Genomic DNA, 22,137 nt, shown 5'->3' on the forward strand with positions numbered 1-22,137 from the left:
GTGCAGATTGGGACATGCTAAAGGGGGCACTCGGATTTGAACCAAGGACCTCTTGATCTGCAGTCAAATGCTCTACCACTGAGCTATACCCCCTTTCGAAAAGCTGTTTTGCAAATTAGAAAAAAATATCTGGAATTTTCTTAAATTTGTCTGTATAAGATTAAAGACTGAAATAATTGGCTTGTACGGAACTAGGATAACAAAGATAACATGCAGATTGGGACATGCTAAAGGGGGCACTCGGATTTGAACCGACGACCTCTTGATCTGCAGTCAAATGCTCTACCACTGAGCTATACCGCCTACCGAAAAGCTTTTTTCAAATAAGAAAAATATATCTTGAATTTTCTTAAATTTGTCTGTAATTGGCTAGTTGGAAACTAGCATAACACCAAATTTTCAAAAAAAACTTTTCAAATAAGAAAAAAAAATTCTGGAATTTTCTTAAATTCGTCTGTATAAGGTTAAAGAATGAAGTAATTGGCTAGTTGGAAACTAGCATAACACCAAAGATAACGTGCAGATTGGGACATGCTAAAGGGGGCACTCAGACTTGAACCAAGGACCTCTTGATCTGCATTCAAATGCTCTACCACTGAGCTAAACCCCGTTTCGGAGAACATGTTTGAAATTGAGAAAATAAATATATAACAATATTTCTCAAAAACACCAGAATATTGTAAACGAATGAAGTGATTGGCTAGTTGGAAACTAGCATAACAGTGCCAAAGATCGCACTCAGCCATGCTAAAGGGCGCACTCGGACTTGAACCGAGGACCTCTTGATCTGCAGTCAAATGCTCTACCACTGAGCTATACCCCCTTTCACAAAGCTTTTTTGCAAATTAGAAAAAAATATCTGGAATTTTCTTAAATTTTTCTGTATAAGGTTAAAGACTGAAATAATTGGCTTGTACGGAACTAGCATAACAACAAAGATAACATGCAGATTGGGACATGCTAAAGGGGGCACTCGGATTTGAACCGAGGACCTCTTGATCTGCAGTCAAATGCTCTACCACTGAGGACCCCCCTTCAAAAAATATTTTCAAATAAGAAAAACAAATTCTAGAATTTTCTTAAATTCGTCTGTATAAGGTTAAAGAATTAAGTAATTGGCTTGTACGAAACTAGCATAACACCAAAGATAACATGCAGATTGGGGCATGCTAAAGGGGGCACTCGGATTTGAACCGAGGACCTCTTGATTGTGCAGTCAAATGCTCTACCACTGAGCTATACCCCCTTTCGAAAAGCTTTTTTGCAAATTAGAAACAAATATCTGGAATTTTCTTAAATTTGTCTGTATAAGGTTAAAGACTGAAATAATTGGCTTGTACGGAACTAGGATAACAACAAAGATAACATGCAGGTTGGGACATGCTGAAGGGGCACTCGGATTTGAACCGAGGACCTCTTGATCTGCAGTCAAATGCTCTACCACTGAGCTATACCCCCTTCCGAAAAACTTTTTTCAAATAAGAAAAATATATCTTGAATTTTCTTAAATTTGTCTGTAATTGGCTAGTTGGAAACTAGCATAACACCAAATTTTCAAAAAAAACTTTTCAAATAAGAAAAAAAAATTCTGGAATTTTCTTAAATTCGTCTGTATAAGCTTAAAGAATTAAGTAATTGGCTTGTACGAAACTAGCATAACACCAAAGATAACATGCAGATTGGGGCATGCTAAAGGGGGCACTCGGATTTGAACCAAGGACCTCTTGATCTGCAGTCAAATGCTCTACCACTGAGCTATACCCCCTTTCTAAAAGATTTTTTCAAATAAGATAAAATATCTGGAATTTTCTTAAATTCGTCTGTATAAGGTTAAAGAATGAAGTAATTGGCTAGTTGGAAACTAGCATAACACCAAAGATAACGTGCAGATTGGGACATGCTAAAGGGGGCACTCGGATTTGATCCGAGGACCTCTTGATCTGCAGTCAAATGCTCTACCACTGAGCTATACCCCCTTTCTCAAAGATTTTTTCAAATAAGAAAAAATATCTGGAATTTTCTTAAATTCGTCTGTATAAGGTTAAAGAATTAAGTAATTGGCTTGTACGAAACTAGCATAACACCAAAGATAACATGCAGATTGGGGCATGCTAAAGGGGGCACTCGGATTTGAACCGAGGACCTCTTGATCTGCAGTCAAATGCTCTACCACTGAGCTATACCCCCTTTCTAAAAGATTTTTTCAAATAAGAAAAAATATCTGGAATTTTCTTAAATTCGTCTGTATATGGTTAAAGAATTAAGTAATTGGCTTGTACGAAACTAGCATAACACTAAAGATAACGTGCAGATTGGGACATGCTAAAGGGGCACTCGGATTTGAACCGAGGACCTCTTGATCTGCAGTCAAATGCTCTACCACTGAGCTATACCCCCCTTCAAAAAATCTTTTCAAATAAGAAAAACAAATTCTGGACTTTTCTTAAATTCGTCTGTATAAGGTTAAAGAATTAAGTAATTGGCTTGTACGAAACTAGCATAACACCAAAGATAACATGCAGATTGGGGCATGCTAAAGAGGGCACTCGGGTTTGAACCGAGGACCTCTTGAGCTGCAGTCAAATGCTCTGCAACTGAGCTATACCCCCTTTCACAAAGCTTTTTTGCAAATTAGAAAAAAATATCTGGAATTTTCTTAAATTTGTCTGTATAAGGTTAAAGACTGAAATAATTGGCTTGTACAGAACTAGCATAACAACAAAGATAACATGCAGATTGGGACATGCTAAAGGGGGCACTCGGATTTGAACCGAGGACCTCTTGATCTGCAGTCAAATGCTCTACCACTGAGCTATACCCCCCTTCAAAAAAACGCTTCAAATAAGAAAAAAAAATTCTGGAATTTTCTTAAATTCGTCTGTATAAGGTTAAATAATGAAGTATTTGGCTAGTTGGAAACTAGCATAACACCAAAGATAACGTGCAGATTGGGACATGCTAAAGGGGGCACTCGGATTTGAACCAAGGACCTCTTGATCTGCAGTCAAATGCTCTACCACTGAGCTATACCCCCTTTCTAAAAGATTTTTTCAAATAAGAAAAAATATCTGGAATTTTCTTAAATTCGTCTGTATAAGGTTAAAGAATGAAGTAATTTTCTAGTTGGAAACTAGCATAACACCAAAGATAACGTGCAGATTGGGACATGCTAAAGGGGGCACTCGGATTTGAACCGAGGACCTCTTGATCTGCAGTCAAATGCTCTACCACTGAGCTATACCCCCCTTCGAAAATAACTTTTCAAATAAGAAAAACAAATTCTGGAATTTTCTTAAATTCGTCTGTATAAGGTTAAAGAATTAAGTAATTGGCTTGTACGAAACTAGCATAACACCAAAGATAACATGCAGATTGGGGCATGCAAAAGAGGGCACTTGGATTTGAACCGAGGACCTCTTGATCCGCAGTCAAATGCTCTACCACTGAGCTATACCCCCTTTCACAAAGCTTTTTTGCAAATTAGAAAAAAATATCTGGAATTTTCTTAAATTTGTCTGTATAAGGTTAAAGACTGAAATAATTGGCTTGTACGGAACTAGCATAACAACAAAGATAACATGCAGATTGGGACATGCTAAAGGGGGCACTCGGATTTGAACCGAGGACCTCTTGATCTGCAGTCAAATGCTCTACCACTGAGCTATACCCCCCTTCCAAAAAATGTTTCAAATAAGAAAAAAAAATTCTGGAATTTTCTTAAATTCGTCTGTATAAGGTTAAAGAATGAAGTATTTGGCTAGTTGGAAACTAGCATAACACCAAAGACAACGTGCAGATTGGAACATGCTAAAGGGGGCACTCGGATTTGAACCAAGGACCTCTTGATCTGCAGTCAAATGCTCTACCAATGAGCTATACCCCCTTTCTAAAAGATTTTTTCAAATAAGAAAAAATATCTGGAATTTTCTTAAATTCGTCTGTATAAGGTTAAAGAATGAAGTAATTTTCTAGTTGGAAACTAGCATAACACCAAAGATAACGTGCAGATTGGGACATGCTAAAGGGGGCACTCGGATTTGAACCGAGGACCTCTTGATCTGCAGTCAAATGCTCTACCACTGAGCTATACCCCCCTTCAAAAAATCTTTTCAAATAAGAAAAACAAATTCTGGAATTTTCTTAAATTCGTCTGTATAAGGTTAAAGAATTAAGTAATTGGCTTGTACGAAACTAGCATAACACCAAAGATAACATGCAGATTGGGGCATGCTAAAGGGGGCACTCGGATTTGAACCGAGGACCTCTTGATCTGCAGTCAAATGCTCTACCACTGAGCTATACCCCCTTTCACAAAGCTTTTTTGCAAATTAGAAAAAAATATCTGGAATTTTCTTAAATTTGTCTGTATAAGGTTAAAGACTGAAATAATTGGCTTGTACGGAACTAGCATAACAACAAAGATAACATGCAGATTGGGACATGCTAAAGGAGGCACTTGGATTTGAACCGAGGACCTCTTGATCTGCAGTCAAATGCTCTACCACTGAGCTATACCCCCCTTCAAAAAAACGTTTCAAATAAGAAAAACAAATTCTGGAATTTTCTTAAATTCGTCTGTATAAGGTTAAAGAATTAAGTAATTGGCTAGTTGGAAACTAGCATAACACCAAAGATAACATGTAGATTGGGACATGCTAAAGGGGGCACTCGGATTTGAACCGAGGACCTCTTGATCTGCAGTCAAATGCTCTACCACTGAGCTATACCCCCCTTCAAAAAACCGTTTCAAATAAGAAAAAAAAATTCTGGAATTTTCTTAAATTCGTCTGTATAAGGTTAAAGAATGAAGTAATTGGCTAGTTGGAAACTAGCATAACACCAAAGAAAACGTGCAGATTGGGACATGCTAAAGGGGTCACTCGGATTTGAACCAAGGACCTCTTGATCTGCAGTCAAATGCTCTACCACTGAGCTATACCCCCTTTCTAAAAGATTTTTTCAAATAAGAAAAAATATCTGGAATTTTCTTAAATTCGTCTGTATAAGGTTAAAGAATGAAGTAATTGGCTTGTTGGAAACTAGCATAACACCAAAGATAACATGCAGATTGGGGCATGCTAAAGGGGGCACTCGGATTTGAACCGAGGACCTCTTGATTGTGCAGTCAAATGCTCTACCACTGAGCTATACCCCCTTTCGAAAAGCTTTTTTGCAAATTAGAAACAAATATCTGGAATTTTCTTAAATTTGTCTGTATAAGGTTAAAGACTGAAATAATTGGCTTGTACGGAACTAGGATAACAACAAAGATAACATGCAGGTTGGGACATGCTGAAGGGGGCACTCGGATTTGAACCGAGGACCTCTTGATCTGCAGTCAAATGCTCTACCACTGAGCTATACCCCCTTCCGAAAAGCTTTTTTCAAATAAGAAAAATATATCTTGAATTTTCTTAAATTTGTCTGTAATTGGCTAGTTGGAAACTAGCATAACACCAAATTTTCAAAAAAAACTTTTCAAATAAGAAAAAAAAATTCTGGAATTTTCTTAAATTCGTCTGTATAAGCTTAAAGAATTAAGTAATTGGCTTGTACGAAACTAGCATAACACCAAAGATAACATGCAGATTGGGGCATGCTAAAGGGGGCACTCGGATTTGAACCAAGGACCTCTTGATCTGCAGTCAAATGCTCTACCACTGAGCTATACCCCCTTTCTAAAAGATTTTTTCAAATAAGATAAAATATCTGGAATTTTCTTAAATTCGTCTGTATAAGGTTAAAGAATGAAGTAATTGGCTAGTTGGAAACTAGCATAACACCAAAGATAACGTGCAGATTGGGACATGCTAAAGGGGGCACTCGGATTTGAACCGAGGACCTCTTGATCTGCAGTCAAATGCTCTACCACTGAGCTATACCCCCCTTCAAAAAATCTTTTCAAATAAGAAAAACAAATTCTGGAATTTTCTTAAATTCGTCTGTATAAGGTTAAAGAATTAAGTAATTGGCTTGTACGAAACTAGCATAACACCAAAGATAACATGCAGATTGGGGCATGCTAAAGGGGGCACTCGGATTTGAACCGAGGACCTCTTGATTGTGCAGTCAAATGCTCTACCACTGAGCTATACCCCCTTTCGAAAAGCTTTTTTGCAAATTAGAAACAAATATCTGGAATTTTCTTAAATTTGTCTGTATAAGGTTAAAGACTGAAATAATTGGCTTGTACGGAACTAGGATAACAACAAAGATAACATGCAGATTGGGACATGCTGAAGGGGGCACTCGGATTTGAACCGAGGACCTCTTGATCTGCAGTCAAATGCTCTACCACTGAGCTATACCCCCTTTCTAAAAGATTTTTTCAAATAAGAAAAAATATCTGGAATTTTCTTAAATTCGTCTGTATAAGGTTAAAGAATTAAGTAATTGACTTGTACGAAACTAGCATAACACCAAAGATAACATGCAGATTGGGGCATGCTAAAGGGGGCACTCGGATTTGAACCAAGGACCTCTTGATCTGCAGTCAAATGCTCTACCACTGAGCTATACCCCCTTTCTAAAAGATTTTTTCAAATAAGAAAAAATATCTGGAATTTTCTTAAATTTGTCTGTATAAGGTTAAAGAATGAAGTAATTGGCTAGTTGGAAACTAGCATAACACTAAAGATAACGTGCAGATTGGGACATGCTAAAGGGGGCACTCGGATTTGAACCGAGGACCTCTTGATCTGCAGTCAAATGCTCTACCACTGAGCTATACCCCCCTTCAAAAAATCTTTTCAAATAAGAAAAACAAATTCTGGAATTTTCTTAAATTCGTCTGTATAAGGTTAAAGAATTAAGTAATTGGCTTGTACGAAACTAGCATAACACCAAAGATAACATGCAGATTGGGGCATGCTAAAGAGGGCACTCGGGTTTGAACCGAGGACCTCTTGAGCTGCAGTCAAATGCTCTGCCACTGAGCTATACCCCCTTTCACAAAGCTTTTTTGCAAATTAGAAAAAAATATCTGGAATTTTCTTAAATTTGTCTGTATAAGGTTAAAGACTGAAATAATTGGCTTGTACGGAACTAGCATAACAACAAAGATAACATGCAGATTGGGACATGCTAAAGAAAGCACTCGGATTTGAACCGAGGACCTCTTGATCTGCAGTCAAATGCTCTACCACTGAGCTATACCCCCCTTCAAAAAAACGCTTCAAATAAGAAAAAAAAATTCTGGAATTTTCTTAAATTCGTCTGTATAAGGTTAAATAATGAAGTATTTGGCTAGTTGGAAACTAGCATAACACCAAAGATAACGTGCAGATTGGGACATGCTAAAGGGGGCACTCGGATTTGAACCAAAGACCTCTTGATCTGCAGTCAAATGCTCTACCACTGAGCTATACCCCCTTTCTAAAAGATTTTTTCAAATAAGAAAAAATATCTGGAATTTTCTTAAATTCGTCTGTATAAGGTTAAAGAATGAAGTAATTTTCTAGTTGGAAACTAGCATAACACCAAAGATAACGTGCAGATTGGGACATGCTAAAGGGGGCACTCGGATTTGAACCGAGGACCTCTTGATCTGCAGTCAAATGCTCTACCACTGAGCTATACCCCCCTTCAAAATAACTTTTCAAATAAGAAAAACAAATTCTGGAATTTTCTTAAATTCGTCTGTATAAGGTTAAAGAATTAAGTAATTGGCTTGTACGAAACTAGCATAACACCAAAGATAACATGCAGATTGGGGCATGCTAAAGAGGGCACTTGGATTTGAACCGAGGACCTCTTGATCCGCAGTCAAATGCTCTACCACTGAGCTATACCCCCTTTCACAAAGCTTTTTTGCAAATAAGAAAAAAAAATTCTGGAATTTTCTTAAATTCGTCTGTATAAGGTTAAATAATGAAGTATTTGGCTAGTTGGAAACTAGCATAACACCAAAGACAACGTGCAGATTGGGACATGCTAAAGGGGGCACTCGGATTTGAACCAAGGACCTCTTGATCTGCAGTCAAATGCTCTACCAATGAGCTATACCCCCTTTCTAAAAGATTTTTTCAAATAAGAAAAAATATCTGGAATTTTCTTAAATTCGTCTGTATAAGGTTAAAGAATTAAGTAATTGACTTGTACGAAACTAGCATAACACCAAAGATAACATGCAGATTGGGGCATGCTAAAGGGGGCACTCGGATTTGAACCAAGGACCTCTTGATCTGCAGTCAAATGCTCTACCACTGAGCTATACCCCCTTTCTAAAAGATTTTTTCAAATAAGAAAAAATATCTGGAATTTTCTTAAATTTGTCTGTATAAGGTTAAAGAATGAAGTAATTGGCTAGTTGGAAACTAGCATAACACTAAAGATAACGTGCAGATTGGGACATGCTAAAGGGGGCACTCGGATTTGAACCGAGGACCTCTTGATCTGCAGTCAAATGCTCTACCACTGAGCTATACCCCCCTTCAAAAAATCTTTTCAAATAAGAAAAACAAATTCTGGAATTTTCTTAAATTCGTCTGTATAAGGTTAAAGAATTAAGTAATTGGCTTGTACGAAACTAGCATAACACCAAAGATAACATGCAGATTGGGGCATGCTAAAGAGGGCACTCGGGTTTGAACCGAGGACCTCTTGAGCTGCAGTCAAATGCTCTGCCACTGAGCTATACCCCCTTTCACAAAGCTTTTTTGCAAATTAGAAAAAAATATCTGGAATTTTCTTAAATTTGTCTGTATAAGGTTAAAGACTGAAATAATTGGCTTGTACGGAACTAGCATAACAACAAAGATAACATGCAGATTGGGACATGCTAAAGGGGGCACTCGGATTTGAACCGAGGACCTCTTGATCTGCAGTCAAATGCTCTACCACTGAGCTATACCCCCCTTCAAAAAAACGCTTCAAATAAGAAAAAAAAATTCTGGAATTTTCTTAAATTCGTCTGTATAAGGTTAAATAATGAAGTATTTGGCTAGTTGGAAACTAGCATAACACCAAAGATAACGTGCAGATTGGGACATGCTAAAGGGGGCACTCGGATTTGAACCAAGGACCTCTTGATCTGCAGTCAAATGCTCTACCACTGAGCTATACCCCCTTTCTAAAAGATTTTTTCAAATAAGAAAAAATATCTGGAATTTTCTTAAATTCGTCTGTATAAGGTTAAAGAATGAAGTAATTTTCTAGTTGGAAACTAGCATAACACCAAAGATAACGTGCAGATTGGGACATGCTAAAGGGGGCACTCGGATTTGAACCGAGGACCTCTTGATCTGCAGTCAAATGCTCTACCACTGAGCTATACCCCCCTTCAAAATAACTTTTTCAAATAAGAAAAACAAATTCTGGAATTTTCTTAAATTCGTCTGTATAAGGTTAAAGAATTAAGTAATTGGCTTGTACGAAACTAGCATAACACCAAAGATAACATGCAGATTGGGGCATGCTAAAGAGGGCACTTGGATTTGAACCGAGGACCTCTTGATCCGCAGTCAAATGCTCTACCACTGAGCTATACCCCCTTTCACAAAGCTTTTTTGCAAATAAGAAAAAAAAATTCTGGAATTTTCTTAAATTCGTCTGTATAAGGTTAAATAATGAAGTATTTGGCTAGTTGGAAACTAGCATAACACCAAAGACAACGTGCAGATTGGGACATGCTAAAGGGGGCACTCGGATTTGAACCAAGGACCTCTTGATCTGCAGTCAAATGCTCTACCAATGAGCTATACCCCCTTTCTAAAAGTTTTTTTCAAATAAGAAAAAATTCTGGAATTTTCTTAAATTCGTCTGTATAAGGTTAAATAATGAAGTATTTGGCTAGTTGGAAACTAGCATAACACCAAAGATAACGTGCAGATTGGGACATGCTAAAGGGGGCACTCGGATTTGAACCAAGGACCTCTTGATCTGCAGTCAAATGCTCTACCACTGAGCTATACCCCCTTTCTAAAAGATTTTTTCAAATAAGAAAAAATATCTGGAATTTTCTTAAATTCGTCTGTATAAGGTTAAAGAATGAAGTAATTTTCTAGTTGGAAACTAGCATAACACCAAAGATAACGTGCAGATTGGGACATGCTAAAGGGGGCACTCGGATTTGAACCGAGGACCTCTTGATCTGCAGTCAAATGCTCTACCACTGAGCTATACCCCCCTTCAAAATAACTTTTTCAAATAAGAAAAACAAATTCTGGAATTTTCTTAAATTCGTCTGTATAAGGTTAAAGAATTAAGTAATTGGCTTGTACGAAACTAGCATAACACCAAAGATAACATGCAGATTGGGGCATGCTAAAGAGGGCACTTGGATTTGAACCGAGGACCTCTTGATCCGCAGTCAAATGCTCTACCACTGAGCTATACCCCCTTTCACAAAGCTTTTTTGCAAATAAGAAAAAAAAATTCTGGAATTTTCTTAAATTCGTCTGTATAAGGTTAAATAATGAAGTATTTGGCTAGTTGGAAACTAGCATAACACCAAAGACAACGTGCAGATTGGGACATGCTAAAGGGGGCACTCGGATTTGAACCAAGGACCTCTTGATCTGCAGTCAAATGCTCTACCAATGAGCTATACCCCCTTTCTAAAAGTTTTTTTCAAATAAGAAAAAATATCTGGAATTTTCTTAAATTCGTCTGTATAAGGTTAAAGAATGAAGTAATTTTCTAGTTGGAAACTAGCATAACACCAAAGATAACGTGCAGATTGGGACATGCTAAAGGGGGCACTCGGATTTAAACCGAGGACCTCTTGATCTGCAGTCAAATGCTCTACCACTGAGCTATACCCCCCTTCAAAAAATCTTTTCAAATAAGAAAAACAAATTCTGGAATTTTCTTAAATTCGTCTGTATAAGGTTAAAGAATTAAGTAATTGGCTTGTACGAAACTAGCATAACACCAAAGATAACATGCAGATTGGGGCATGCTAAAGGGGGCACTCGGATTTGAACCAAGGACCTCTTGATCTGCAGTCAAATTCTCTACCACTGAGCTATACCCCCTTTCTAAAAGATTTTTTCAAATAAGAAAAAATATCTGGAATTTTCTTAAATTTGTCTGTATAAGGTTAAAGACTGAAATAATTGGCTTGTACGGAACTAGCATAACATGCAGATTGGGACATGCTAAAGGGGGCACTCGGATTTGAACCGAGGACCTCTTGATCTGCAGTCAAATGCTCTACCACTGAGCTATACCCCCTTTCGAAAAAGCTTTTTTCAAATAAGAAAAACAAATTCTGGAATTTTCTTAAATTCGTCTGTATAAGCTTAAAGAATTAAGTGATTGGCTTGTACGAAACTAGCATAACACCAAAGATAACATGCAGATTGGGGCATGCTAAAGGGGGCACTCGGATTTGAACCAAGGACCTCTTGATCTGCAGTCAAATGCTCTACCACTGAGCTATACCCCCTTTCTAAAAGATTTTTTCAAATAAGATAAAATATCTGGAATTTTCTTAAATTCGTCTGTATAAGGTTAAAGAATGAAGTAATTGGCTAGTTGGAAACTAGCATAACACCAAAGATAACGTGCAGATTGGGACATGCTAAAGGGGGCACTCGGATTTGAACCGAGGACCTCTTGATCTGCAGTCAAATGCTCTACCACTGAGCTATTCACCCCTTCAAAAAATCTTTTCAAATAAGAAAAACAAATTCTGGAATTTTCTTAAATTCGTCTGTATAAGGTTAAAGAATTAAGTAATTGGCTTGTACGAAACTAGCATAACACCAAAGATAACGTGCAGATTGGGACATGCTAAAGGGGGCACTCGGATTTGAACCGAGGACCTCTTGATCTGCAGTCAAATGCTCTACCACTGAGCTATACCCCCTTTCACAAAGGTTTTTTGCAAATTAGAAAAAAATATCTGGAATTTTCTTAAATTTGTCTGTATAAGGTTAAAGAGTGAAATAATTGGCTTGTACGGAACTAGCATAACAACAAAGATAACGTGCAGATTGGGACATGCTAAAGGGGGCACTCGGATTTGAACCGAGGACCTCTTGATCTGCAGTCAAATGCTCTACCACTGAGCTATACCCCCCTTCAAAATAACTTTTTCAAATAAGAAAAACAAATTCTGGAATTTTCTTAAATTCGTCTGTATAAGGTTAAAGAATTAAGTAATTGGCTTGTACGAAACTAGCATGACACCAAAGTTAACATGCAGATTGGGGCATGCTAAAGAGGGCACTTGGATTTGAACCGAGGACCTCTTGATCCGCAGTCAAATGCTCTACCACTGAGCTATACCCCCTTTCACAAAGCTTTTTTGCAAATAAGAAAAAAAAATTCTGGAATTTTCTTAAATTCGTCTGTATAAGGTTAAATAATGAAGTATTTGGCTAGTTGGAAACTAGCATAACACCAAAGACAACGTGCAGATTGGGACATGCTAAAGGGGGCACTCGGATTTGAACCAAGGACCTCTTGATCTGCAGTCAAATGCTCTACCAATGAGCTATACCCCCTTTCTAAAAGATTTTTTCAAATAAGAAAAAATATCTGGAATTTTCTTAAATTCGTCTGTATAAGGTTAAAGAATGAAGTCATTTTCTAGTTGGAAACTAGCATAACACCAAAGATAACGTGCAGATTGGGACATGCTAAAGGGGGCACTCGGATTTAAACCGAGGACCTCTTGATCTGCAGTCAAATGCTCTACCACTGAGCTATACCCCCCTTCAAAAAATCTTTTCAAATAAGAAAAACAAATTCTGGAATTTTCTTAAATTCGTCTGTATAAGGTTAAAGAATTAAGTAATTGGCTTGTACGAAACTAGCATAACACCAAAGATAACATGCAGATTGGGGCATGCTAAAGGGGGCACTCGGATTTGAACCAAGGACCTCTTGATCTGCAGTCAAATGCTCTACCACTGAGCTATACCCCCTTTCTAAAAGATTTTTTCAAATAAGAAAAAATATCTGGAATTTTCTTAAATTTGTCTGTATAAGGTTAAAGACTGAAATAATTGGCTTGTACGGAACTAGCATAACATGCAGATTGGGACATGCTAAAGGGGGCACTCGGATTTGAACCGAGGACCTCTTGATCTGCAGTCAAATGCTCTACCACTGAGCTATACCCCCTTTCGAAAAAGCTTTTTTCAAATAAGAAAAACAAATTCTGGAATTTTCTTAAATTCGTCTGTATAAGCTTAAAGAATTAAGTGATTGGCTTGTACGAAACTAGCATAACACCAAAGATAACATGCAGATTGGGGCATGCTAAAGGGGGCACTCGGATTTGAACCAAGGACCTCTTGATCTGCAGTCAAATGCTCTACCACTGAGCTATACCCCCTTTCTAAAAGATTTTTTCAAATAAGATAAAATATCTGGAATTTTCTTAAATTCGTCTGTATAAGGTTAAAGAATGAAGTAATTGGCTAGTTGGAAACTAGCATAACACCAAAGATAACGTGCAGATTGGGACATGCTAAAGGGGGCACTCGGATTTGAACCGAGGACCTCTTGATCTGCAGTCAAATGCTCTACCACTGAGCTATTCACCCCTTCAATAAATCTTTTCAAATAAGAAAAACAAATTCTGGAATTTTCTTAAATTCGTCTGTATAAGGTTAAACAATTAAGTAATTGGCTTGTACGAAACTAGCATAACACCAAAGATAACGTGCAGATTGGGACATGCTAAAGGGGGCACTCGGATTTGAACCGAGGACCTCTTGATCTGCAGTCAAATGCTCTACCACTGAGCTATACCCCCTTTCACAAAAGTTTTTTGCAAATTAGAAAAAAATATCTGGAATTTTCTTAAATTTGTCTGTATAAGGTTAAAGAGTGAAATAATTGGCTTGTACGGAACTAGCATAACAACAAAGATAACATGCAGATTGGGACATGCTAAAGGAGGCACTTGGATTTGAACCGAGGACCTCTTGATCTGCAGTCAAATGCTCTACCACTGAGCTATACCCCCCTTCAAAAAATCTTTTCAAATAAGAAAAACAAATTCTGGAATTTTCTTAAATTCGTCTGTATAAGGTTAAAGAATTAAGTAATTGGCTTGTACGAAACTAGCATAACACCAAAGATAACATGCAGATTGGGGCATGCTAAAGAGGGCACTCGGGTTTGAACCGAGGACCTCTTGATCTGCAGTCAAATGCTCTACCACTGAGCTATTTCCCCTTTCACAAAGCTTTTTTGCAAATTAGAAAAAAATATTTGGAATTTTCTTAAATTTGTCTGTATAAGGTTAAAGACTGAAATAATTGGCTTGTACGGAACTAGCATAACAACAAAGATAACATGCAGATTGGGACATGCTAAAGGGGGCACTCGGATTTGAACCGAGGACCTCTTGATCTGCAGTCAAATGCTCTACCACTGAGCTATACCCCCTTTCAAAAATGCTTTTTTCAAATAAGAAAAACAAATTCTGGAATTTTCTTAAATTCGTCTGTATAAAGGCCCTTTCACACTGAACGCGATTTTGACGCGCGAATAATTCGCGCGATGGTTTTATTTTTTGATCAGCTGTTTGTGTAATGAGTGCTTCCACACCGAACGCGAATCTGCTGCGGCGAAAAAACGACTTTTATTTTTTTCGCTTCGATGTCGATTTTTGAGGCGAAAGAAAAGGCTTCAGCCAATCATATACAGGGAAACAAAGGTGACGTGACCGCAGCAATGACGGACGGACCTTCTGATTGCTTGTGTGTCGAGTCTGTGAATGAATATCTGAAACAAGGACTGGTGGGACGTTGTGCTCGTTCGTTCGTATCGAGCCCAACCGGGTGTTTACAAGGCTTTTCAGTCCATTTGAGCCTTCAATACGTTTACTAAAAGTGTTTATTTGATTGCATGTAAACGTAGCCCCTGATGAATGGGACAGCTCACCTTCTGCCATATGTTTCTAGCTCCGGTAGTGGGTGCCCCAAACCTTCTTTTCTGCTTTTAAATAAAATAAAAAGCTTGTCTTCACTGGATGATAATGATAGTGATGAAGAAGCTATGTGCCACGTCCCGCAAGTCATAGCACTGTACCGCATTTTTTTTTGTCTGCATCCTTTTATTTAATCGTCCTTTAAATAACAATTCTACAATTTAAAAAAATGTAATAAGAAAACATAGAAAATGCACAGCACAGACGTTAATGGAGCCATCACAAACAAACAAACTCTTCGTGGAGAGAGTGTTTGCTCTGATGAATGCTGCGTGGACAAGGAACCAGGCAACTGTGGACCTAAAGTGAACTGGTGAAAGTGAGCTCCACCTGCCAGTAGTTACTGCGAGTTACTGACATGCACATAATTAAAAAGAAGGTCCAATCGAAGCTGCCAGATCATCAGACAAACAATATAAATTCAAAATGCACTGATCGAATCCGGTAAGAACGCATTCATCTTTATCTTTCCTAATGGACTTATGTGCTTATTTGAAAATGTGCTATTTAGAGATTGGGATTTTTTTTTTTTATTAAGCCTATTAAAGCATCATGTTAACATCACTTCAAAAAGACATAAAATCTATATTTATTCACCTATAGGCTATAATAATAAGTATAGAGTAGCCTACGTTTTCTGATGAAAATCAGGTCTGCTTTCATCGGCGCGAATGTTTTGGAATGTTGAAGTTCTGAACGTCGCAAATTCGCGTCGCGGCTGATGTGAATGGTTTTGACGCGAAATATTCTCACGCGAACTATTCGCTTTTTCGTTTCGCTTTTCCGTTACGCATCCGGTGTGAAAGGGCCTTAAGGTTAAAGAATTAAGTAATTGGCTTATACGAAACTAGCATAACACCAAAGATAACATGCAGATTGGGGCATGCTAAAGGGGGCACTCGGATTTGAACCGAGGACCTCTTGATCTGCAGTCAAATGCTCTACCACTGAGCTATACCCCCTTCCGAAAAGCTTTTTTCAAATAAGAAAAAATATATCTTGAATTTTCTTAAATTTGTCTGTAATTGGCTAGTTGGAAACTAGCATAACACCAAATTTTCAAAAAAAACTTTTCAAATAAAAAAAAGAAATTCTGGAATTTTCTTAAATTCGTCTGTATAAGGTTAAAGAATGAAGTAATTGGCTAGTTGGAAACTAGCATAACACCAAAGATAACGTGCAGATTGGGACATGCTAAAGGGGGCACTCGGATTTGAACCGAGGACCTCTTGATCTGCAGTCAAATGCTCTACCACTGAGCTATACCCCCCTTCAAAAAATCTTTTCAAATAAGAAAAACAAATTCTGGAATTTTCTTAAATTCGTCTGTATAAGGTTAAAGAATTAAGTAATTGGCTTGTACGAAACTAGCATAACACCAAAGATAACATGCAGATTGGGGCATGCTAAAGAGGGCACTCGGGTTTGAACCGAGGACCTCTTGAGCTGCAGTCAAATGCTCTGCCACTGAGCTATACCCCCTTTCACAAAGCTTTTTTGCAAATTAGAAAAAAATATCTGGAATTTTCTTAAATTTGTCTGTATAAGGTTAAAGACTGAAATAATTGGCTTGTACGGAACTAGCATAACAACAAAGATAACATGCAGATTGGGACATGCTAAAGGGGGCACTCGGATTTGAACCGAGGACCTCTTGATCTGCAGTCAAATGCTCTACCACTGAGCTATACCCCCCTTCAAAAAAACGCTTCAAATAAGAAAAAAAAATTCTGGAATTTTCTTAAATTCGTCTGTATAAGGTTAAATAATGAAGTATTTGGCTAGTTGGAAACTAGCATAACACCAAAGATAACGTGCAGATTGGGACAAGCTAAAGGGGGCACTCGGATTTGAACCGAGGACCTCTTGATCTGCAGTCAAATGCTCTACCACTGAGCTATACCCCCCTTCAAAATAACTTTTCAAATAAGAAAAACAAATTCTGGAATTTTCTTAAATTCGTCTGTATAAGGTTAAAGAATTAAGTAATTGGCTTGTACGAAACTAGCATAACACCAAAGATAACATGCAGATTGGGGCATGCAAAAGAGGGCACTTGGATTTGAACCGAGGACCTCTTGATCCGCAGTCAAATGCTCTACCACTGAGCTATACCCCCTTTCACAAAGCTTTTTTGCAAATTAGAAAAAAATATCTGGAATTTTCTTAAATTTGTCTGTATAAGGTTAAAGACTGAAATAATTGGCTTGTACGGAACTAGCATAACAACAAAGATAACATGCAGATTGGGACATGCTAAAGGGGGCACTCGGATTTGAACCGAGGACCTCTTGATCTGCAGTCAAATGCTCTACCACTGAGCTATACCCCCCTTCAAAAAAACGTTTCAAATAAGAAAAAAAAATTCTGGAATTTTCTTAAATTCGTCTGTATAAGGTTAAAGAATGAAGTATTTGGCTAGTTGGAAACTAGCATAACACCAAAGACAACGTGCAGATTGGGACATGCTAAAGGGGGCACTCGGATTTGAACCAAGGACCTCTAGATCTGCAGTCAAATGCTCTACCAATGAGCTATACCCCCTTTCTAAAAGATTTTTTCAAATAAGAAAAAATATCTGGAATTTTCTTAAATTCGTCTGTATAAGGTTAAAGAATGAAGTAAATTTCTAGTTGGAAACTAGCATAACACCAAAGATAACGTGCAGATTGGGACATGCTAAAGGGGGCACTCGGATTTGAACCGAGGACCGCTTGATCTGCAGTCAAATGCTCTACCACTGAGCTATACCCCCCTTCAAAAAATCTTTTCAAATAAGAAAAACAAATTCTGGAATTTTCTTAAATTCGTCTGTATAAGGTTAAAGAATTAAGTAATTGGCTTGTACGAAACTAGCATAACACCAAAGATAACATGCAGATTGGGGCATGCTAAAGGGGGCACTCGGATTTGAACCAAGGACCTCTTGATCTGCAGTCAAATGCTCTACCACTGAGCTATACCCCCTTTCTAAAAGATTTTTTCAAATAAGAAAAAATATCTGGAATTTTCTTAAATTTGTCTGTATAAGGTTAAAGAATGAAGTAATTGGCTAGTTGGAAACTAGCATAACACTAAAGATAACGTGCAGATTGGGACATGCTAAAGGGGGCACTCGGATTTGAACCGAGGACCTCTTGATCTGCAGTCAAATGCTCTACCACTGAGCTATACCCCCCTTCAAAAAATCTTTTCAAATAAGAAAAACAAATTCTGGAATTTTCTTAAATTCGTCTGTATAAGGTTAAAGAATTAAGTAATTGGCTTGTACGAAACTAGCATAACACCAAAGATAACATGCAGATTGGGGCATGCTAAAGAGGGCACTTGGATTTGAACCGAGGACCTCATGATCCGCAGTCAAATGCTCTACCACTGAGCTATACCCCCTTTCACAAAGCTTTTTTGCAAATTAGAAAAAAATATCTGGAATTTTCTTAAATTTGTCTGTATAAGGTTAAAGACTGAAATAATTGGCTTGTACGGAACTAGCATAACATGCAGATTGGGACATGCTAAAGGAGGCACTCGGATTTGAACCGAGGACCTCTTGATCTGCAGTCAAATGCTCTACCACTGAGCTATACCCCCTTTCGAAAAAGCTTTTTTCAAATAAGAAAAACAAATTCTGGAATTTTCTTAATTTCGTCTGTATAAGCTTAAAGAATTAAGTGATTGGCTTGTACGAAACTAGCATAACACCAAAGATAACATGCAGATTGGGGCATGCTAAACGGGGCACTCGGATTTGAACCAAGGACCTCTTGATCTGCAGTCAAATGCTCTACCACTGAGCTATACCCCCTTTCTAAAAGATTTTTTCAAATAAGATAAAATATCTGGAATTTTCTTAAATTCGTCTGTATAAGGTTAAAGAATGAAGTAATTGGCTAGTTGGAAACTAGCATAACACCAAAGATAACGTGCAGATTGGGACATGCTAAAGGGGGCACTCGGATTTGAACCGAGGACCTCTTGATCTGCAGTCAAATGCTCTACCACTGAGCTATACCCCCTTTCACAAAGCTTTTTTGCAAATTAGAAAAAAATATCTGGAATTTTCTTAAATTTGTCTGTATAAGGTTAAAGAGTGAAATAATTGGCTTGTACGGAACTAGCATAACAACAAAGATAACATGCAGATTGGGACATGATAAAGGAGGCACTTGGATTTGAACCGAGGACCTCTTGATCTGCAGTCAAATGCTCTACCACTGAGCTATACCCCCCTTCAAAAAATCTTTTCAAATAAGAAAAACAAATTCTGGAATTTTCTTAAATTCGTCTGTATAAGGTTAAAGAATTAAGTAATTGGCTTGTACGAAACTAGCATAACACCAAAGATAACATGCAGATTGGGGCATGCTAAAGAGGGCACTCGGGTTTGAACCGAGGACCTCTTGATCTGCAGTCAAATGCTCTAACACTGAGCTATACCCCCTTTCACAAAGCTTTTTTGCAAATTAGAAAAAAATATTTGGAATTTTCTTAAATTTGTCTGTATAAGGTTAAAGACTGAAATAATTGGCTTGTACGGAACTAGCATAACAACAAAGATAACATGCAGATTGGGACATGCTAAAGGGGGCACTCGGATTTGAACCGAGGACCTCTTGATCTGCAGTCAAATGCTCTACCACTGAGCTATACCCCCCTTCTAAAAATCTTTTCAAATAAGAAAAACAAATTCTGGAATTTTCTTAAATTCGTCTGTATAAGGTTAAAGAATTAAGTAATTGGCTTGTACGAAACTAGCATAACACCAAAGATAACGTGCAGATTGGGACATGCTAAAGGGGGCACTCGGATTTGAACCGAGGACCTCTTGATCTGCAGTCAAATGCTCTACCACTGAGCTATACCCCCTTTCTAAAAGATTTTTTCAAATAAGAAAAAATATCTGGAATTTTCTTAAATTCGTCTGTATAAGGTTAAAGAATTAAGTAATTGACTTGTACGAAACTAGCATAACACCAAAGATAACATGCAGATTGGGGCATGCTAAAGGGGGCACTCGGATTTGAACCAAGGACCTCTTGATCTGCAGTCAAATGCTCTACCACTGAGCTATACCCCCTTTCTAAAAGATTTTTTCAAATAAGAAAAAATATCTGGAATTTTCTTAAATTTGTCTGTATAAGGTTAAAGAATGAAGTAATTGGCTAGTTGGAAACTAGCATAACACTAAAGATAACGTGCAGATTGGGACATGCTAAAGGGGGCACTCGGATTTGAACCGAGGACCTCTTGATCTGCAGTCAAATGCTCTACCACTGAGCTATACCCCCCTTCAAAAAATCTTTTCAAATAAGAAAAACAAATTCTGGAATTTTCTTAAATTCGTCTGTATAAGGTTAAAGAATTAAGTAATTGGCTTGTACGAAACTAGCATAACACCAAAGATAACATGCAGATTGGGGCATGCTAAAGAGGGCACTCGGGTTTGAACCGAGGACCTCTTGAGCTGCAGTCAAATGCTCTGCCACTGAGCTATACCCCCTTTCACAAAGCTTTTTTGCAAATTAGAAAAAAATATCTGGAATTTTCTTAAATTTGTCTGTATAAGGTTAAAGACTGAAATAATTGGCTTGTACGGAACTAGCATAACAACAAAGATAACATGCAGATTGGGACATGCTAAAGGGGGCACTCGGATTTGAACCGAGGACCTCTTGATCTGCAGTCAAATGCTCTACCACTGAGCTATACCCCCCTTCAAAAAAACGCTTCAAATAAGAAAAAAAAATTCTGGAATTTTCTTAAATTCGTCTGTATAAGGTTAAATAATGAAGTATTTGGCTAGTTGGAAACTAGCATAACACCAAAGATAACGTGCAGATTGGGACATGCTAAAGGGGGCACTCGGATTTGAACCGAGGACCTCTTGATCTGCAGTCAAATGCTCTACCACTGAGCTATACCCCCCTTCAAAATAACTTTTCAAATAAGAAAAACAAATTCTGGAATTTTCTTAAATTCGTCTGTGTAAGGTTAAAGAATTAAGTAATTGGCTTGTACGAAACTAGCATAACACCAAAGATAACATGCAGATTGGGGCATGCTAAAGAGGGCACTTGGATTTGAACCGAGGACCTCTTGATCCGCAGTCAAATGCTCTACCACTGAGCTATACCCCCTTTCACAAAGCTTTTTTGCAAATAAGAAAAAAAAATTCTGGAATTTTCTTAAATTCGTCTGTATAAGGTTAAATAATGAAGTATTTGGCTAGTTGGAAACTAGCATAACACCAAAGACAACGTGCAGATTGGGACATGCTAAAGGGGGCACTCGGATTTGAACCAAGGACCTCTTGATCTGCAGTCAAATGCTCTACCAATGAGCTATACCCCCTTTCTAAAAGATTTTTTCAAATAAGAAAAAATATCTGGAATTTTCTTAAATTCGTCTGTATAAGGTTAAAGAATGAAGTAATTGGCTAGTTGGAAACTAGCATAACACCAAAGATAACGTGCAGATTGGGACATGCTAAAGGGGGCACTCGGATTTGAACCGAGGACCTCTTGATCTGCAGTCAAATGCTCTACCACTGAGCTATACCCCCCTTCAAAAAATCTTTTCAAATAAGAAAAACAAATTCTGGAATTTTCTTAAATTCGTCTGTATAAGGTTAAAGAATTAAGTAATTGGCTTGTACGAAACTAGCATAACACCAAAGATAACATGCAGATTGGGGCATGCTAAAGAGGGCACTTGGATTTGAACCAAGGACCTCTTGATCTGCAGTCAAATGCTCTACCACTGAGCTATACCCCCTTTCGAAAAGCTTTTTTGCAAATTAGAAAAAAATATCTGGAATTTTCTTAAATTTGTCTGTATAAGGTTAAAGACTGAAATAATTGGCTTGTACGGAACTAGGATAACAAAGATAACATGCAGATTGGGACATGCTAAAGGGGGCACTCGGATTTGAACCCACGACCTCTTGATCTGCAGTCAAATGCTCTACCACTCCGCTCAAGCTGGGGAACAATAGTCTGTTTGAGGAAGGGAAGAGGGAAAAAGAAGGGGAAGAAGAGGGAAAAGGAAAAAGAGGAGAAAAGAGAAGGAAAAAAGAGAAAAAAATGAAAGGAAAGGGAAAAGGTAAATCCACCTTTGACCCGTCTGTTTGATTTTTGGTAGATTGCTATTCATATTTTTTAGAAAATTGCCTTTTTATATGTTTCATTGATAAATCACTGACGTGAACGACGTCGGTTCGAATCCCACCTCTGACAAGGTTGAAA

The 22,137-nt window shown here is 37.8% G+C and overlaps 90 non-coding genes across 90 annotated transcripts; all 90 read right to left on the bottom strand.

Moving 5' to 3' along the window:
• Positions 1 to 21: 21 nt before the first annotated feature.
• Positions 22 to 93, bottom strand: trnac-gca (transfer RNA cysteine (anticodon GCA)). Its single transcript has one exon. It is a non-coding gene; the product is annotated as a tRNA-Cys (tRNA).
• A 138-nt stretch (positions 94 to 231) lies between these two features.
• trnac-gca (transfer RNA cysteine (anticodon GCA)) lies at positions 232 to 303 on the bottom strand. Its single transcript has one exon. It is a non-coding gene; the product is annotated as a tRNA-Cys (tRNA).
• A 448-nt stretch (positions 304 to 751) lies between these two features.
• On the bottom strand, positions 752 to 823 carry trnac-gca (transfer RNA cysteine (anticodon GCA)). Its single transcript has one exon. It is a non-coding gene; the product is annotated as a tRNA-Cys (tRNA).
• Positions 824 to 1,386: 563 nt separating this feature from the next.
• trnac-gca (transfer RNA cysteine (anticodon GCA)) lies at positions 1,387 to 1,458 on the bottom strand. The gene has a single exon. It is a non-coding gene; the product is annotated as a tRNA-Cys (tRNA).
• Positions 1,459 to 1,693: 235 nt separating this feature from the next.
• Positions 1,694 to 1,765, bottom strand: trnac-gca (transfer RNA cysteine (anticodon GCA)). Its single transcript has one exon. It is a non-coding gene; the product is annotated as a tRNA-Cys (tRNA).
• Positions 1,766 to 1,904: 139 nt separating this feature from the next.
• trnac-gca (transfer RNA cysteine (anticodon GCA)) lies at positions 1,905 to 1,976 on the bottom strand. The gene has a single exon. It is a non-coding gene; the product is annotated as a tRNA-Cys (tRNA).
• A 139-nt stretch (positions 1,977 to 2,115) lies between these two features.
• trnac-gca (transfer RNA cysteine (anticodon GCA)) lies at positions 2,116 to 2,187 on the bottom strand. The gene has a single exon. It is a non-coding gene; the product is annotated as a tRNA-Cys (tRNA).
• Positions 2,188 to 2,325: 138 nt separating this feature from the next.
• Positions 2,326 to 2,397, bottom strand: trnac-gca (transfer RNA cysteine (anticodon GCA)). Its single transcript has one exon. It is a non-coding gene; the product is annotated as a tRNA-Cys (tRNA).
• A 140-nt stretch (positions 2,398 to 2,537) lies between these two features.
• trnac-gca (transfer RNA cysteine (anticodon GCA)) lies at positions 2,538 to 2,609 on the bottom strand. Its single transcript has one exon. It is a non-coding gene; the product is annotated as a tRNA-Cys (tRNA).
• Positions 2,610 to 2,750: 141 nt separating this feature from the next.
• Positions 2,751 to 2,822, bottom strand: trnac-gca (transfer RNA cysteine (anticodon GCA)). Its single transcript has one exon. It is a non-coding gene; the product is annotated as a tRNA-Cys (tRNA).
• A 140-nt stretch (positions 2,823 to 2,962) lies between these two features.
• On the bottom strand, positions 2,963 to 3,034 carry trnac-gca (transfer RNA cysteine (anticodon GCA)). The gene has a single exon. It is a non-coding gene; the product is annotated as a tRNA-Cys (tRNA).
• A 139-nt stretch (positions 3,035 to 3,173) lies between these two features.
• On the bottom strand, positions 3,174 to 3,245 carry trnac-gca (transfer RNA cysteine (anticodon GCA)). The gene has a single exon. It is a non-coding gene; the product is annotated as a tRNA-Cys (tRNA).
• A 141-nt stretch (positions 3,246 to 3,386) lies between these two features.
• Positions 3,387 to 3,458, bottom strand: trnar-gcg (transfer RNA arginine (anticodon GCG)). Its single transcript has one exon. It is a non-coding gene; the product is annotated as a tRNA-Arg (tRNA).
• Positions 3,459 to 3,599: 141 nt separating this feature from the next.
• trnac-gca (transfer RNA cysteine (anticodon GCA)) lies at positions 3,600 to 3,671 on the bottom strand. Its single transcript has one exon. It is a non-coding gene; the product is annotated as a tRNA-Cys (tRNA).
• Positions 3,672 to 3,811: 140 nt separating this feature from the next.
• On the bottom strand, positions 3,812 to 3,883 carry trnac-gca (transfer RNA cysteine (anticodon GCA)). Its single transcript has one exon. It is a non-coding gene; the product is annotated as a tRNA-Cys (tRNA).
• A 139-nt stretch (positions 3,884 to 4,022) lies between these two features.
• trnac-gca (transfer RNA cysteine (anticodon GCA)) lies at positions 4,023 to 4,094 on the bottom strand. Its single transcript has one exon. It is a non-coding gene; the product is annotated as a tRNA-Cys (tRNA).
• Positions 4,095 to 4,234: 140 nt separating this feature from the next.
• On the bottom strand, positions 4,235 to 4,306 carry trnac-gca (transfer RNA cysteine (anticodon GCA)). The gene has a single exon. It is a non-coding gene; the product is annotated as a tRNA-Cys (tRNA).
• Positions 4,307 to 4,447: 141 nt separating this feature from the next.
• Positions 4,448 to 4,519, bottom strand: trnac-gca (transfer RNA cysteine (anticodon GCA)). Its single transcript has one exon. It is a non-coding gene; the product is annotated as a tRNA-Cys (tRNA).
• A 140-nt stretch (positions 4,520 to 4,659) lies between these two features.
• On the bottom strand, positions 4,660 to 4,731 carry trnac-gca (transfer RNA cysteine (anticodon GCA)). Its single transcript has one exon. It is a non-coding gene; the product is annotated as a tRNA-Cys (tRNA).
• A 140-nt stretch (positions 4,732 to 4,871) lies between these two features.
• On the bottom strand, positions 4,872 to 4,943 carry trnac-gca (transfer RNA cysteine (anticodon GCA)). The gene has a single exon. It is a non-coding gene; the product is annotated as a tRNA-Cys (tRNA).
• A 353-nt stretch (positions 4,944 to 5,296) lies between these two features.
• On the bottom strand, positions 5,297 to 5,368 carry trnac-gca (transfer RNA cysteine (anticodon GCA)). The gene has a single exon. It is a non-coding gene; the product is annotated as a tRNA-Cys (tRNA).
• Positions 5,369 to 5,603: 235 nt separating this feature from the next.
• trnac-gca (transfer RNA cysteine (anticodon GCA)) lies at positions 5,604 to 5,675 on the bottom strand. Its single transcript has one exon. It is a non-coding gene; the product is annotated as a tRNA-Cys (tRNA).
• Positions 5,676 to 5,814: 139 nt separating this feature from the next.
• Positions 5,815 to 5,886, bottom strand: trnac-gca (transfer RNA cysteine (anticodon GCA)). Its single transcript has one exon. It is a non-coding gene; the product is annotated as a tRNA-Cys (tRNA).
• Positions 5,887 to 6,240: 354 nt separating this feature from the next.
• trnac-gca (transfer RNA cysteine (anticodon GCA)) lies at positions 6,241 to 6,312 on the bottom strand. Its single transcript has one exon. It is a non-coding gene; the product is annotated as a tRNA-Cys (tRNA).
• A 139-nt stretch (positions 6,313 to 6,451) lies between these two features.
• trnac-gca (transfer RNA cysteine (anticodon GCA)) lies at positions 6,452 to 6,523 on the bottom strand. The gene has a single exon. It is a non-coding gene; the product is annotated as a tRNA-Cys (tRNA).
• Positions 6,524 to 6,662: 139 nt separating this feature from the next.
• On the bottom strand, positions 6,663 to 6,734 carry trnac-gca (transfer RNA cysteine (anticodon GCA)). Its single transcript has one exon. It is a non-coding gene; the product is annotated as a tRNA-Cys (tRNA).
• Positions 6,735 to 6,874: 140 nt separating this feature from the next.
• On the bottom strand, positions 6,875 to 6,946 carry trnac-gca (transfer RNA cysteine (anticodon GCA)). The gene has a single exon. It is a non-coding gene; the product is annotated as a tRNA-Cys (tRNA).
• Positions 6,947 to 7,087: 141 nt separating this feature from the next.
• Positions 7,088 to 7,159, bottom strand: trnac-gca (transfer RNA cysteine (anticodon GCA)). The gene has a single exon. It is a non-coding gene; the product is annotated as a tRNA-Cys (tRNA).
• Positions 7,160 to 7,299: 140 nt separating this feature from the next.
• On the bottom strand, positions 7,300 to 7,371 carry trnac-gca (transfer RNA cysteine (anticodon GCA)). The gene has a single exon. It is a non-coding gene; the product is annotated as a tRNA-Cys (tRNA).
• Positions 7,372 to 7,510: 139 nt separating this feature from the next.
• Positions 7,511 to 7,582, bottom strand: trnac-gca (transfer RNA cysteine (anticodon GCA)). The gene has a single exon. It is a non-coding gene; the product is annotated as a tRNA-Cys (tRNA).
• Positions 7,583 to 7,722: 140 nt separating this feature from the next.
• Positions 7,723 to 7,794, bottom strand: trnar-gcg (transfer RNA arginine (anticodon GCG)). Its single transcript has one exon. It is a non-coding gene; the product is annotated as a tRNA-Arg (tRNA).
• A 142-nt stretch (positions 7,795 to 7,936) lies between these two features.
• Positions 7,937 to 8,008, bottom strand: trnac-gca (transfer RNA cysteine (anticodon GCA)). Its single transcript has one exon. It is a non-coding gene; the product is annotated as a tRNA-Cys (tRNA).
• Positions 8,009 to 8,147: 139 nt separating this feature from the next.
• trnac-gca (transfer RNA cysteine (anticodon GCA)) lies at positions 8,148 to 8,219 on the bottom strand. Its single transcript has one exon. It is a non-coding gene; the product is annotated as a tRNA-Cys (tRNA).
• Positions 8,220 to 8,358: 139 nt separating this feature from the next.
• Positions 8,359 to 8,430, bottom strand: trnac-gca (transfer RNA cysteine (anticodon GCA)). Its single transcript has one exon. It is a non-coding gene; the product is annotated as a tRNA-Cys (tRNA).
• A 140-nt stretch (positions 8,431 to 8,570) lies between these two features.
• trnac-gca (transfer RNA cysteine (anticodon GCA)) lies at positions 8,571 to 8,642 on the bottom strand. The gene has a single exon. It is a non-coding gene; the product is annotated as a tRNA-Cys (tRNA).
• A 141-nt stretch (positions 8,643 to 8,783) lies between these two features.
• On the bottom strand, positions 8,784 to 8,855 carry trnac-gca (transfer RNA cysteine (anticodon GCA)). The gene has a single exon. It is a non-coding gene; the product is annotated as a tRNA-Cys (tRNA).
• A 140-nt stretch (positions 8,856 to 8,995) lies between these two features.
• trnac-gca (transfer RNA cysteine (anticodon GCA)) lies at positions 8,996 to 9,067 on the bottom strand. The gene has a single exon. It is a non-coding gene; the product is annotated as a tRNA-Cys (tRNA).
• Positions 9,068 to 9,206: 139 nt separating this feature from the next.
• trnac-gca (transfer RNA cysteine (anticodon GCA)) lies at positions 9,207 to 9,278 on the bottom strand. The gene has a single exon. It is a non-coding gene; the product is annotated as a tRNA-Cys (tRNA).
• A 141-nt stretch (positions 9,279 to 9,419) lies between these two features.
• Positions 9,420 to 9,491, bottom strand: trnar-gcg (transfer RNA arginine (anticodon GCG)). Its single transcript has one exon. It is a non-coding gene; the product is annotated as a tRNA-Arg (tRNA).
• A 142-nt stretch (positions 9,492 to 9,633) lies between these two features.
• On the bottom strand, positions 9,634 to 9,705 carry trnac-gca (transfer RNA cysteine (anticodon GCA)). Its single transcript has one exon. It is a non-coding gene; the product is annotated as a tRNA-Cys (tRNA).
• A 138-nt stretch (positions 9,706 to 9,843) lies between these two features.
• On the bottom strand, positions 9,844 to 9,915 carry trnac-gca (transfer RNA cysteine (anticodon GCA)). Its single transcript has one exon. It is a non-coding gene; the product is annotated as a tRNA-Cys (tRNA).
• Positions 9,916 to 10,054: 139 nt separating this feature from the next.
• On the bottom strand, positions 10,055 to 10,126 carry trnac-gca (transfer RNA cysteine (anticodon GCA)). Its single transcript has one exon. It is a non-coding gene; the product is annotated as a tRNA-Cys (tRNA).
• A 141-nt stretch (positions 10,127 to 10,267) lies between these two features.
• On the bottom strand, positions 10,268 to 10,339 carry trnar-gcg (transfer RNA arginine (anticodon GCG)). Its single transcript has one exon. It is a non-coding gene; the product is annotated as a tRNA-Arg (tRNA).
• Positions 10,340 to 10,481: 142 nt separating this feature from the next.
• trnac-gca (transfer RNA cysteine (anticodon GCA)) lies at positions 10,482 to 10,553 on the bottom strand. Its single transcript has one exon. It is a non-coding gene; the product is annotated as a tRNA-Cys (tRNA).
• Positions 10,554 to 10,692: 139 nt separating this feature from the next.
• On the bottom strand, positions 10,693 to 10,764 carry trnac-gca (transfer RNA cysteine (anticodon GCA)). The gene has a single exon. It is a non-coding gene; the product is annotated as a tRNA-Cys (tRNA).
• A 140-nt stretch (positions 10,765 to 10,904) lies between these two features.
• On the bottom strand, positions 10,905 to 10,976 carry trnac-gca (transfer RNA cysteine (anticodon GCA)). Its single transcript has one exon. It is a non-coding gene; the product is annotated as a tRNA-Cys (tRNA).
• A 127-nt stretch (positions 10,977 to 11,103) lies between these two features.
• On the bottom strand, positions 11,104 to 11,175 carry trnac-gca (transfer RNA cysteine (anticodon GCA)). The gene has a single exon. It is a non-coding gene; the product is annotated as a tRNA-Cys (tRNA).
• Positions 11,176 to 11,317: 142 nt separating this feature from the next.
• trnac-gca (transfer RNA cysteine (anticodon GCA)) lies at positions 11,318 to 11,389 on the bottom strand. Its single transcript has one exon. It is a non-coding gene; the product is annotated as a tRNA-Cys (tRNA).
• Positions 11,390 to 11,528: 139 nt separating this feature from the next.
• trnac-gca (transfer RNA cysteine (anticodon GCA)) lies at positions 11,529 to 11,601 on the bottom strand. The gene has a single exon. It is a non-coding gene; the product is annotated as a tRNA-Cys (tRNA).
• A 139-nt stretch (positions 11,602 to 11,740) lies between these two features.
• trnac-gca (transfer RNA cysteine (anticodon GCA)) lies at positions 11,741 to 11,812 on the bottom strand. Its single transcript has one exon. It is a non-coding gene; the product is annotated as a tRNA-Cys (tRNA).
• A 141-nt stretch (positions 11,813 to 11,953) lies between these two features.
• trnac-gca (transfer RNA cysteine (anticodon GCA)) lies at positions 11,954 to 12,025 on the bottom strand. The gene has a single exon. It is a non-coding gene; the product is annotated as a tRNA-Cys (tRNA).
• Positions 12,026 to 12,166: 141 nt separating this feature from the next.
• Positions 12,167 to 12,238, bottom strand: trnar-gcg (transfer RNA arginine (anticodon GCG)). The gene has a single exon. It is a non-coding gene; the product is annotated as a tRNA-Arg (tRNA).
• Positions 12,239 to 12,380: 142 nt separating this feature from the next.
• On the bottom strand, positions 12,381 to 12,452 carry trnac-gca (transfer RNA cysteine (anticodon GCA)). Its single transcript has one exon. It is a non-coding gene; the product is annotated as a tRNA-Cys (tRNA).
• A 139-nt stretch (positions 12,453 to 12,591) lies between these two features.
• trnac-gca (transfer RNA cysteine (anticodon GCA)) lies at positions 12,592 to 12,663 on the bottom strand. Its single transcript has one exon. It is a non-coding gene; the product is annotated as a tRNA-Cys (tRNA).
• A 140-nt stretch (positions 12,664 to 12,803) lies between these two features.
• trnac-gca (transfer RNA cysteine (anticodon GCA)) lies at positions 12,804 to 12,875 on the bottom strand. Its single transcript has one exon. It is a non-coding gene; the product is annotated as a tRNA-Cys (tRNA).
• A 127-nt stretch (positions 12,876 to 13,002) lies between these two features.
• Positions 13,003 to 13,074, bottom strand: trnac-gca (transfer RNA cysteine (anticodon GCA)). Its single transcript has one exon. It is a non-coding gene; the product is annotated as a tRNA-Cys (tRNA).
• Positions 13,075 to 13,216: 142 nt separating this feature from the next.
• On the bottom strand, positions 13,217 to 13,288 carry trnac-gca (transfer RNA cysteine (anticodon GCA)). Its single transcript has one exon. It is a non-coding gene; the product is annotated as a tRNA-Cys (tRNA).
• Positions 13,289 to 13,427: 139 nt separating this feature from the next.
• Positions 13,428 to 13,500, bottom strand: trnac-gca (transfer RNA cysteine (anticodon GCA)). The gene has a single exon. It is a non-coding gene; the product is annotated as a tRNA-Cys (tRNA).
• Positions 13,501 to 13,639: 139 nt separating this feature from the next.
• Positions 13,640 to 13,711, bottom strand: trnac-gca (transfer RNA cysteine (anticodon GCA)). Its single transcript has one exon. It is a non-coding gene; the product is annotated as a tRNA-Cys (tRNA).
• Positions 13,712 to 13,852: 141 nt separating this feature from the next.
• trnac-gca (transfer RNA cysteine (anticodon GCA)) lies at positions 13,853 to 13,924 on the bottom strand. Its single transcript has one exon. It is a non-coding gene; the product is annotated as a tRNA-Cys (tRNA).
• Positions 13,925 to 14,064: 140 nt separating this feature from the next.
• trnac-gca (transfer RNA cysteine (anticodon GCA)) lies at positions 14,065 to 14,136 on the bottom strand. The gene has a single exon. It is a non-coding gene; the product is annotated as a tRNA-Cys (tRNA).
• A 141-nt stretch (positions 14,137 to 14,277) lies between these two features.
• Positions 14,278 to 14,349, bottom strand: trnac-gca (transfer RNA cysteine (anticodon GCA)). The gene has a single exon. It is a non-coding gene; the product is annotated as a tRNA-Cys (tRNA).
• A 1,434-nt stretch (positions 14,350 to 15,783) lies between these two features.
• trnac-gca (transfer RNA cysteine (anticodon GCA)) lies at positions 15,784 to 15,855 on the bottom strand. The gene has a single exon. It is a non-coding gene; the product is annotated as a tRNA-Cys (tRNA).
• Positions 15,856 to 16,091: 236 nt separating this feature from the next.
• Positions 16,092 to 16,163, bottom strand: trnac-gca (transfer RNA cysteine (anticodon GCA)). Its single transcript has one exon. It is a non-coding gene; the product is annotated as a tRNA-Cys (tRNA).
• Positions 16,164 to 16,303: 140 nt separating this feature from the next.
• trnac-gca (transfer RNA cysteine (anticodon GCA)) lies at positions 16,304 to 16,375 on the bottom strand. The gene has a single exon. It is a non-coding gene; the product is annotated as a tRNA-Cys (tRNA).
• Positions 16,376 to 16,516: 141 nt separating this feature from the next.
• trnac-gca (transfer RNA cysteine (anticodon GCA)) lies at positions 16,517 to 16,588 on the bottom strand. Its single transcript has one exon. It is a non-coding gene; the product is annotated as a tRNA-Cys (tRNA).
• Positions 16,589 to 16,728: 140 nt separating this feature from the next.
• On the bottom strand, positions 16,729 to 16,800 carry trnac-gca (transfer RNA cysteine (anticodon GCA)). The gene has a single exon. It is a non-coding gene; the product is annotated as a tRNA-Cys (tRNA).
• A 140-nt stretch (positions 16,801 to 16,940) lies between these two features.
• Positions 16,941 to 17,012, bottom strand: trnar-gcg (transfer RNA arginine (anticodon GCG)). The gene has a single exon. It is a non-coding gene; the product is annotated as a tRNA-Arg (tRNA).
• A 141-nt stretch (positions 17,013 to 17,153) lies between these two features.
• trnac-gca (transfer RNA cysteine (anticodon GCA)) lies at positions 17,154 to 17,225 on the bottom strand. The gene has a single exon. It is a non-coding gene; the product is annotated as a tRNA-Cys (tRNA).
• A 140-nt stretch (positions 17,226 to 17,365) lies between these two features.
• trnac-gca (transfer RNA cysteine (anticodon GCA)) lies at positions 17,366 to 17,437 on the bottom strand. Its single transcript has one exon. It is a non-coding gene; the product is annotated as a tRNA-Cys (tRNA).
• Positions 17,438 to 17,576: 139 nt separating this feature from the next.
• Positions 17,577 to 17,648, bottom strand: trnac-gca (transfer RNA cysteine (anticodon GCA)). Its single transcript has one exon. It is a non-coding gene; the product is annotated as a tRNA-Cys (tRNA).
• A 140-nt stretch (positions 17,649 to 17,788) lies between these two features.
• trnac-gca (transfer RNA cysteine (anticodon GCA)) lies at positions 17,789 to 17,860 on the bottom strand. The gene has a single exon. It is a non-coding gene; the product is annotated as a tRNA-Cys (tRNA).
• Positions 17,861 to 17,999: 139 nt separating this feature from the next.
• trnac-gca (transfer RNA cysteine (anticodon GCA)) lies at positions 18,000 to 18,071 on the bottom strand. The gene has a single exon. It is a non-coding gene; the product is annotated as a tRNA-Cys (tRNA).
• Positions 18,072 to 18,211: 140 nt separating this feature from the next.
• On the bottom strand, positions 18,212 to 18,283 carry trnar-gcg (transfer RNA arginine (anticodon GCG)). The gene has a single exon. It is a non-coding gene; the product is annotated as a tRNA-Arg (tRNA).
• A 129-nt stretch (positions 18,284 to 18,412) lies between these two features.
• On the bottom strand, positions 18,413 to 18,484 carry trnac-gca (transfer RNA cysteine (anticodon GCA)). The gene has a single exon. It is a non-coding gene; the product is annotated as a tRNA-Cys (tRNA).
• A 136-nt stretch (positions 18,485 to 18,620) lies between these two features.
• trnac-gca (transfer RNA cysteine (anticodon GCA)) lies at positions 18,621 to 18,698 on the bottom strand. Its single transcript has one exon. It is a non-coding gene; the product is annotated as a tRNA-Cys (tRNA).
• A 139-nt stretch (positions 18,699 to 18,837) lies between these two features.
• trnac-gca (transfer RNA cysteine (anticodon GCA)) lies at positions 18,838 to 18,909 on the bottom strand. The gene has a single exon. It is a non-coding gene; the product is annotated as a tRNA-Cys (tRNA).
• Positions 18,910 to 19,050: 141 nt separating this feature from the next.
• On the bottom strand, positions 19,051 to 19,122 carry trnac-gca (transfer RNA cysteine (anticodon GCA)). The gene has a single exon. It is a non-coding gene; the product is annotated as a tRNA-Cys (tRNA).
• Positions 19,123 to 19,262: 140 nt separating this feature from the next.
• Positions 19,263 to 19,334, bottom strand: trnac-gca (transfer RNA cysteine (anticodon GCA)). The gene has a single exon. It is a non-coding gene; the product is annotated as a tRNA-Cys (tRNA).
• Positions 19,335 to 19,475: 141 nt separating this feature from the next.
• On the bottom strand, positions 19,476 to 19,547 carry trnac-gca (transfer RNA cysteine (anticodon GCA)). Its single transcript has one exon. It is a non-coding gene; the product is annotated as a tRNA-Cys (tRNA).
• A 140-nt stretch (positions 19,548 to 19,687) lies between these two features.
• Positions 19,688 to 19,759, bottom strand: trnac-gca (transfer RNA cysteine (anticodon GCA)). Its single transcript has one exon. It is a non-coding gene; the product is annotated as a tRNA-Cys (tRNA).
• A 139-nt stretch (positions 19,760 to 19,898) lies between these two features.
• On the bottom strand, positions 19,899 to 19,970 carry trnac-gca (transfer RNA cysteine (anticodon GCA)). The gene has a single exon. It is a non-coding gene; the product is annotated as a tRNA-Cys (tRNA).
• Positions 19,971 to 20,109: 139 nt separating this feature from the next.
• On the bottom strand, positions 20,110 to 20,181 carry trnac-gca (transfer RNA cysteine (anticodon GCA)). The gene has a single exon. It is a non-coding gene; the product is annotated as a tRNA-Cys (tRNA).
• A 140-nt stretch (positions 20,182 to 20,321) lies between these two features.
• On the bottom strand, positions 20,322 to 20,393 carry trnac-gca (transfer RNA cysteine (anticodon GCA)). Its single transcript has one exon. It is a non-coding gene; the product is annotated as a tRNA-Cys (tRNA).
• Positions 20,394 to 20,534: 141 nt separating this feature from the next.
• trnac-gca (transfer RNA cysteine (anticodon GCA)) lies at positions 20,535 to 20,606 on the bottom strand. The gene has a single exon. It is a non-coding gene; the product is annotated as a tRNA-Cys (tRNA).
• A 140-nt stretch (positions 20,607 to 20,746) lies between these two features.
• Positions 20,747 to 20,818, bottom strand: trnac-gca (transfer RNA cysteine (anticodon GCA)). The gene has a single exon. It is a non-coding gene; the product is annotated as a tRNA-Cys (tRNA).
• Positions 20,819 to 20,958: 140 nt separating this feature from the next.
• On the bottom strand, positions 20,959 to 21,030 carry trnar-gcg (transfer RNA arginine (anticodon GCG)). The gene has a single exon. It is a non-coding gene; the product is annotated as a tRNA-Arg (tRNA).
• A 142-nt stretch (positions 21,031 to 21,172) lies between these two features.
• Positions 21,173 to 21,244, bottom strand: trnac-gca (transfer RNA cysteine (anticodon GCA)). The gene has a single exon. It is a non-coding gene; the product is annotated as a tRNA-Cys (tRNA).
• Positions 21,245 to 21,383: 139 nt separating this feature from the next.
• trnac-gca (transfer RNA cysteine (anticodon GCA)) lies at positions 21,384 to 21,455 on the bottom strand. Its single transcript has one exon. It is a non-coding gene; the product is annotated as a tRNA-Cys (tRNA).
• A 140-nt stretch (positions 21,456 to 21,595) lies between these two features.
• Positions 21,596 to 21,667, bottom strand: trnac-gca (transfer RNA cysteine (anticodon GCA)). Its single transcript has one exon. It is a non-coding gene; the product is annotated as a tRNA-Cys (tRNA).
• Between the last annotated feature and the right edge of the window lie 470 nt (positions 21,668 to 22,137).

This window comes from Pimephales promelas, chromosome 21, assembly GCF_988280905.1.
Source record: "Pimephales promelas chromosome 21, fPimPro1.hap1.1, whole genome shotgun sequence".
NCBI classification, from domain to species: Eukaryota; Metazoa; Chordata; class Actinopteri; order Cypriniformes; family Leuciscidae; genus Pimephales; species Pimephales promelas.